General features: G+C 47.3%; 1 protein-coding gene across 1 annotated transcript in view; it reads left to right on the top strand.

Annotated features, from left to right (window-relative positions):
• Window positions 1-8,700, top strand: part of LOC125487654 (atypical kinase COQ8A, mitochondrial-like) — a 21,831-nt gene that overhangs the window by 218 nt on the left and 12,913 nt on the right. The window lies entirely within an intron of this gene.

The following is an 8,700-nucleotide window of genomic DNA, read 5'->3' as shown; positions in this document are numbered from 1 at the left end:
GGCGGAAAGAGAGAGCGGGAGAGAGAGGGAGAGAGAAAGAGAGAGAGGGAGAGAGAGGGAGAGAGAGAGAGAGGGAGAGTGGGGAGGGAGAGGGGGTGCAGAAGTGATTTACAGGGATGAGAATCTTAAGGGATGAGAATAGATTGAAGAAGTTGGGGTCTGTTCTCCCTTGGAGAGGAGAAGATCGAGAGAGGGGGATCTGAGAGAGATTTTCCAAATCCCGGAGCAGGGGCTGGACAGAGCAGACAGGGAGAAGCAGTTCCCGCTTGGAAAAGGAACAAGAAGGAGGGAGGGGCGTAGGTTTAAAGTGAGGGGTAAACGAAGCGAGGGTGAGGTGAGGGAAAACGTTCCCATCCAGCAAGTGGTTAGGGGGTGGGATACACTGCCTGGAAATATGGGGGAGGGAAGTAGGTTCAGTGGAGGCTTTCAAGAGGGAAGGGGCATTGGATGGTTATCTGGATGGAAATTGGGGGGCAACGATATGGGGGGAAAGGCAGGAGGTTGGCGATGGGGTTAGAACCAGGGCAGGCAGCATTGGCGAATACCGTCTGGTTAAGCTGTAGGAATTCTGTGATGAACGGGCACAGAAATGTCGCTGTAGTGTAGGACGGGGTGGACAGTACAATTGAAATTGGTCACTGAGCTATAGGTCTGGCTGGGTCAAACGGTTCTGGCTCATATGTGGCATCATCAGTGAAAACCTGAGGGGCACCATTTTCACGCAGAGGGTGGGGCGTGTGTGGAACGAGCTGCCAGAGGAAGTGGAGGAGGCTGGTACAATTACAACATTTAAAAGGCATCTGGATGGGTACATGAATAGGAAGGGTTTAGAGGGATATGGGCCAAATGCTGGCAAATGGGATTAGATTAATTTAGGATATCTGGTCGGCATGGACAAGTTGGACCAAAGGGTCTGTTTCCGTCTTGTTCAGGTCCCACAGATTTATCCACATTTATATTTTTCTAAGACCACCAGCACGACCCCTTCCGTAATATGAACTGTTTTCAAAACAACAATATTTATATCCCCGAGTTCTCTAGCCTCCATTTCGATCGCCACAGTAAACACTGACTGTCTGTGTGGAGTTTACACATTCTCCCCTGTGTCTGCATGGGGTTTTCCAGGGGCTCCATTTTCCTCCCACAGTCCAAAGATGTGCAGGTTAGGGTGGATTGGCCATGCTAAATTGTCCCATAGTGCCCAGGGATGTGCAGGTTAGGGTGGATTGGCCGTGCTAAATTGTCCCATAGTGCCCAGGGATGTGCAGGTTAGGGTGGATTGGCCGTGCTAAATTGCCCCATAGTGCCCAGGGATGTGCAGGTTAGGCTGGATTGGCCGTGCTAAATTACCCCATAGTGCCCAGGGATGTGCAGGTTAGGGTGGATTGGCCGTGCTAAATTACCCCATAGTGCCCAGGGATGTGCAGGTTACGGTGGACTGGCCGTGCTAAATTTTCCCATAGTGCCCAGGGAGGTGTAGATTAGGTGGGTTATAGGGGGATGGGTCTGGGTGAGATGCTCTGAGGGTCGGTGTGGACTTGTTGAGCCGAAGGGCCTGTTTCCACACTGTAGGGATTATATGGAAGTGGTGGAGGGCTGGTACAATTATAGCATTTAAAAGGCATCTGAATGGGTATATGAATAGGAAGGGTTTAGAGGGATATGGGACAAATTGGATCTGATTAATTTAGGATATCTGGTCAGCATGGATGAGTTGGACCCAGGGGTCTGTTTCTGTGCTGTACAACTCTATGACTCTATAACTGAGCTGTGAGGAAATTTGTCTTAACTTTACATTTTTAAAATTATTTTTATGATTTCTGCTGTTCATGGTCTACATAAATGATTTGGCGGAAAATGTAACTGGTCTAATTAATAAGTTTGCGGATGATACAAAGATTGGTGGAGTTGCAGATAGTGAAGAGGATTGTCAGAGGATACAGCAGGATATAGATCAGTTAGAGGCATGGACAGAGAGATGGCAGATGGAGTTTAATCCAGACAATGTGAGGTGATGCATTTTGGAAGGTCAAGTACAGGTGGGAATCACACAGTGAATGGCATACCCTTAGGAGTATTGATATGCAGAGGGATCTGGGTGTACAGGTCCACAGATCACTAAAGATGGCTCCGCAGGTAGATAAGGCAGTAAAAAAGGCTTATGGCATACTTGCCTTCATTGGAAGGGGCATTGAGTATAAGGATAGGCAAATTATGTTGCAGCTTTACAGAACTTTAGTTAGTTAGGCCACACTGGGAATATTGCGTACAGTTCTGGTCACCTCACCACCAGAAGGATGTGGATGCTTTGGAGGGGGTACGGCAAAGGTTTACCAGGATGTTGCCTGATATGGGGGATTTTAGCTAGGAAGAAGGTTTGGATAGACTGGGTTTGTTTTCACTGGAATGCAGGGGGTTGAGGTGAGATCTGATAGAAGTTTATAAGATTGTGAACGGCATCGATAGAGTGGAAAGTATGAGGTTTTTTCCCAGGGTGGGGGGGGGGATCAATTACTAGGGGATACAGGTTCAAGGTGCAGGGGAAGGGAAGTTTAAAAGAGATGTGCGAGGCAGATTTTTCACACAAAAGGTGGTGAGTGCCTGGAACGCGCTGCCAGAGGAGCTGGTGGAAACAGACACTATAGCAGCATTCAAGAAGCACCTGGACGAATACATGAATAGGGAGGGAATAGAGGGATATGGATCCTGTAAGTGAAGACAGTTTTAGTGTGGAAGGGCAAAATGTGTCAGCACAGGCTTGGAGGGCCGAAGGGCCTGTTCTTGTGCTGTATTGTTCTTCTTCATTTTTCTTTGTTCTTTGACTTCTATCATTGATGTAGGCGCCATGATGTAGCGGCTTATTAAACTTTTCCCTGTAAAAGTACATGTGACAATAAATTTGTATTTAAAAAAACAGGGGCTCTTCAAAATTGGGGGCCACGCTTTTAGAGGGTGTGACTTTGGAGCTCTCTGTCTCAGAAGGCAGTTGTTGGGGGGTGGTAAGTGGTCATTGAATATTTTTAAGCTTGTCTGGATAAATTCTTGTCAGGGAGGGTGATTGGAGATGATCACAAACAGATGAGCCAGGAGCTTACTGAATAACAACATGGGCTTGGAGGGGCCGAACAGCCTGCTTCTGCTCCTATTCTGTATGTGTGTAAATTTGTTACACAGATCTGCTCTGACCGAAGTGTTCACAATCCAGATCGGGATTTGTTTAGCCCACCCTCGTGGTCCTCAGTCAATGTGATTACAGTAGAGAGTTGACAAAGTGAAAACCAATGCACCTCCCATGAGAATTGTTAGACTCACATCACAGCCTAAACGCTTCTCAAATTTATCCAGTGTCTGAATGAGATGCTGGTTCACTGCAACAGAAATTAACCCTCTGTTTCACAGCTCCCCGCAAACGTTGCTCAGAATTAGGACCCATTTCCATTCACTCCCATTGTACACAATCCCAATTGATCAAACCCCTTTCCTTTCATTCCCATTGTACACATTCCCAATGGATCAAACCCCTTCCCATTCACTCCCATTGTACACATTCCCAATGGATCAAACCCCTTCCCATTCACTCCCATTGTACCCAATCCCAATGGACCCAAACCCCTTCCCATTCACTACCATTGTACATAATCCCAATGATCCCAAACCCTTTCACCTTCTCCTCCACTGTGATCCCATTACTGATTGCCCTTCTGGGACTTTGACAAGATCTCCTCTAACATGGGGCAGGCTGGCTTGTGGGAGACCAGGAGAGTAATTGCCTTATGCCCTGAAACTGGAGATAACGGCAGGGGGGGAATGGTTGGGAAGAGGGTATTGTTGTGGTGCAGTAGGGTGTCAGAGCCGTGTGGCATATCCATTCTTAGTGACCTAGTGTTCTCAGTCATGCCTCATTCCATACTTTAGGGCTGATTCTGAACAGGAGAATGACGCAGGAGGGGTGAGCGTAGGTTGTAGTGTTGCCTTGAAACCAAGATATTACATCCCACAGGTCAAATCTTCGGGCCCTGCTCATGGTAAGACATTGGGCAATGGAGTGAACTGAGAGACACTTTTAACATGTGAGGGTGTTATTGCTAACCATAGTGTCACTTCATGAAGACACATGGGCACCCTGGGGAGTAGGACCAATGCACACCATCCCTGGAGGCTGTGAGGCTGAGGACAATGGGGAGGAGGACAGGCGAACGGATTCCTGTCAGTCTCGCAAGAACCCCATCATTTGCAGGCTCTGTCCTTTCCCAAGGAAGGTCACCAGAGGGAGCCCTGTCATTTGTGAAAGGAACCAAGAGGTTTCTTAACAACCACAACAACCCCCCATTTCTGTCTTTCACACAAACCAGGCTCGCAGTATTTCACACTCACATTCGTGCACACACTTTCTCACACACTCACACACAGACACGTACACCAAGTACCTGAAACTAATGTGTGCATTGTGAATGTGAGTGTGAGACTATCAGTGAGGTGTGTGTCTGTGCGAGCGTGTCTGTGAGTGTGAGACAGTCAGTGAGGTGTGTGCATCGAGTCTGATTGTGCCTGTGTATTTATGTGAGTGTGAGGGTGTGAGACTGTGTTTAAGTCTGCCTGTGTGTGTGTGTGTTTGATTCTGATTGTGCCTGTGCATTTATGAGTGTGAGGGTGTGAGACTGTGTGTAAGTCTGCATGTGTGTGTGTGTGTGTGTTTGATTCTGATTGTGCCTGTGTATTTATGTGAGTGTGAGGGTGTGAGACTGTATGATGAGGATGGTCTGTACTGACCATATGAAAGTGCTGTGTGTATAATGTGTTCCAGAGGTGTTTGTAAGAAAACAGGGAGTTCTTCACAGATATAAGTGAGATGCCTGTTCCTGTATTTCCTCTATTTGATGTTTGATAATAACACTCCTAAATCCACTTTGACTGCACCTGCATTTCTTTTGCCACAAATGGTACCCTTTACCCATGTGGATATTGGGGATAGTATGGGATGGATGAGATGGCACAACAAGGGGTTTTAAAGAAAGTACTGTTGCAATAAAGATACCATTTTCAGTTAAAGTGTTTTTCAGGTCTCTGTTAGCTGTATATGACTCAGATCTGTTTTTTTTAAATTTATTCATTTGTGGGATGCAAGTATCACTGGCCAGGTCAGCATTTATAGTTCTGAGGAAGGGTCACCGAACCCGAAACATTAACTCTGTTTTTTTCCTTCACAGATGCTACCAGGCCTGCTGAGCTTTTCCAGCAACTTCTGTTTTTGTTCAGCATTTATTGCCCCCTTGAGAAGGTGGGGGTGAGCTGTCTTCTTGAACCGCTGCAGTCCCTGTGCTGTGGGTAGACCCACAATGCCCCTTAGGGAGGGAATTCCAGGATTCTGACCCAGCGACACTGAAGGAACGGCCGATATATTTCCCAGTCAGGATGGGGAGTGGCTCGGAGGGGAACTTGCAGGGGGTGGTGTTCCCATGTATCTGCTGCCCCTTGTCCTTCAAGATGGAAGTGGTGGTGGGTTTGGAAGGTGCTGTCTAAGGAGCCTCAGTGAGTTGCTGCAGGGCGTCTTGTAGATGGTACACACTGCTGTGACTGAGCGTCTGTGGGTGGAGGGAGTGGGATGTTTGTGGATGTGGTGCCAATCAAAGTGGGGGCTGCTTTGTCCTGGATGGTGTCGAGCTTCTTGAGTGTTGTTGGGGCTGCCCCCGTCCAGGGCCAAGTGGGGAGTATTCCCTCACACTCCTGACTTGTGCCTTGTCGACGGTGGGACAGGCTTTGGGGGGAGTCAGGAGGTGGGTTACTCGCTGCAGGATTCCCAGCCTCTGACCTGCTTTTGTCAACACTATGTTTTTGTGGTGGGTCCAGTCGAGTTTCTGGTCAATGGTAACCCCCAGGATGTTGGTAGTGGGGGATTCAGTGATGGTAACACCATTGAATGCCAAGGGGTGACGGTCAGATTTTCTCTTGTTGGATGTATGTGTCTGAAGGGGCTAAAACACCAAAAACACAACTCACTACAATGATGTCCCACACGCTTGTGGGCAGAGCATCTTAACATCTCGAGACCCTAATCTGATCCTCCTCGATAACTGTCCTTTATATCAACGTGGCGTGTACCTGGTTGCAAACAATAGCTCATTAACCATAAGGGAATTTTCTGGTTCAACGCAGAAGCGGTTAGACTTAATTAAGCAAGCTTCCAGTATCCTACGCTTAAAGCAGACAGTGGTAGCCACCCTCATGATCAGTAGCATGGCGCATAGCATGGTGAGCTGGCAATTCCATGTACCATGGTGGCAGCGGTACGGGTTTGGAGTGTCTGCTCACTCAACATGTTGTCAGCAACGCTGTGAGATCTTCCATCTCAGCTTGGCTTCGCCTGCTTATTCAGCCCAAAGAGGCGCAGGGAAGAGTGGAAGATTCCAGAAACCCTCACTGCAATCGCCCCGAAGGAAGAATTATTCCTGCAAACGAAAGCGGGATTGCAGACCCGGTAAGAGAACCGGGGTGGCAGTGGAGTTGTCACATTCCTGGGGGAGGAGAGTGAGCAATTCTGAAGCTGATCCAGGTGGCATCGCGAAGTAGCGGTATGTGGGAGAGCTCCCGAGTTGGAGCGACAGCCAGTCGATGATGATGTGTGGGCACCAAATGCTTTAAGAGTAACGTTCAAAATTGTCGGTGACCCAGGGCAGGCCTTGAAATGGCACGGATATCCAGGCTGCAAAAGCGAGGAGTTCAAAACTTCTTGCCTCGTTCAAGTGTGACTGTCGTAGTGAGCAGAAAGTGAACATGGGTGGCAGAAAAGGTAGAAAAAAAAATCAACCTGAGGTCACGCACTGGGGACAGTGCGATCCCAGTAACTGAAACAATAACCTTGGACAGATTAAATACCAAAGTGAGCCAGGACTAATTGGGGAAAAATGTTGAGGAGACTTTATCCATGCCACAGGGAAATACAGGAGGCTCAGGAAAAGTCCTGACAAAGACAGGGATCGTTTATATAAGATAACAAGGTATAGAGCTAGATGAACATAGCAGGTCAAGCAGCATCAGAGGAGCAGAAAGGCTGACGTTTTGGGCCTAGACCCTTCATCAGAAAATGTTCTGAAAAACTCGTTTATATAATCTGTGTAAGTAGGAATTTTTCGGTAAAATGGTGATTGATGCAGGAATCATTTGTTAAAGCTCGTAAAAGGGAGATTCCTATTATCAAACAAACACAACCAGCAGGAATACTCCACTTTGGCTGCGAAACATGGGAATGCATTTCTAACACCGCAGTAAGGAGAAACAGGAATTCAATTTCTGGGAAATAAAATCCTTTTAAACAGAAAAATATATCAACAGATGAGGAAGACCAGGCATCACAAATAAAACTGTCAGGATTTCAAAGATTAATATAAGTCAGAATTAGACAACTTAGAGAAAATTGAAAAAGCTGAGATGCAGAGGATTTACTAAATCAGAAGCTGCACAAATAAATGTCATTAAACTGAAATGCTGGAAATATGAAATGAATACAGGTAGTGCTGGGAGCATCTGTGGAGAGAGAAACACAGTTAACTTTTTTTGCTTTATTCATTCACAGGATGAGGCATCGCTGGCTAGGCAGCATTCATTGCCCATCCCTAATTGCCCAGAGGGAAATTCAGAGTCAACCACATTGCTGTGAGTCTGGAGTCACATGTAGGCCAGACCAGGTAAAGGTGGCAGTTTCCTTCCCTAAAGGGCATTCGTGAACCAGATGGGTTTGTCTGACAATTGACAGTGGATTCACGGTCATCATTAGATTGTTCATTCCAGATATTTTATTGAATTCAAATTCTATCATTGGCTGTGGCGGGATTCAAACCTCAGGTCCCCAGAACATTATCTGGGTCTCTAGATTAACAGTCCAGCGATAATACCACTAGGACATCGCCTCCCCTTAAGTCCACTGATCCTTCCTCAGAATTTCTATAAGTAAACAGATCATTTGGTTGGTCAGTATTGAGGGAACGCCGCACTGTCAGAGGGTCAGTGCTGAGGGAACGCCGCACTGTCAGAGGATCAGTGTTGAGGGAGCGCCGCACTGTCAGAGGGTCAGTGCTGAGGGAACGCTGCACTGTCAGAGGGTCAGTGTTGAGGGAGCGCCGCACTGTCGGAGGGTCAGTACTGAGGGAGCACCGTACTGTCGGAGGGTTAGTACTGAGGGAGCGCCGCACTGTCGGAGGGTCAGTGCTGAGGGAGCGTGGCACTTATCTCGGGGGTACAAGGCTTTTAAAGAGGTCACCATGTAGTAACACAGGTCGAGTGTATTTTTGTTGCTCTCTAAGTTAGTCATACATGGTTACACTCTGCGTCTGCATGTTCCCATGAACTTCAATATGCTGAGTGAAAGCTGTTTAATATGAACTTAGAATCACACACACATGCACATTCCCACAAACTAACACACATACACACATGTAAACACACATACATTGATACACATTGACAAATGCACACATGCACATGGACACACACACACACACACACACACACACACACACACACACACACACACACACACACACACACACACACACACACAGACCCACACACACACACACACACACACACACACACACACACACACACACACACACACACACACACACACACACACACACACACACACACACACACACACACACACACACACACACACACACACACACACACACACACACACACACA

The sequence above is a fragment of the Rhincodon typus genome, chromosome 43 (genome assembly GCF_021869965.1).
Source record: "Rhincodon typus isolate 14 chromosome 43, sRhiTyp1.1, whole genome shotgun sequence".
NCBI lineage: Eukaryota > Metazoa > Chordata > Chondrichthyes > Orectolobiformes > Rhincodontidae > Rhincodon > Rhincodon typus.
This window is presented reverse-complemented; position numbering and strand designations above follow the sequence as displayed.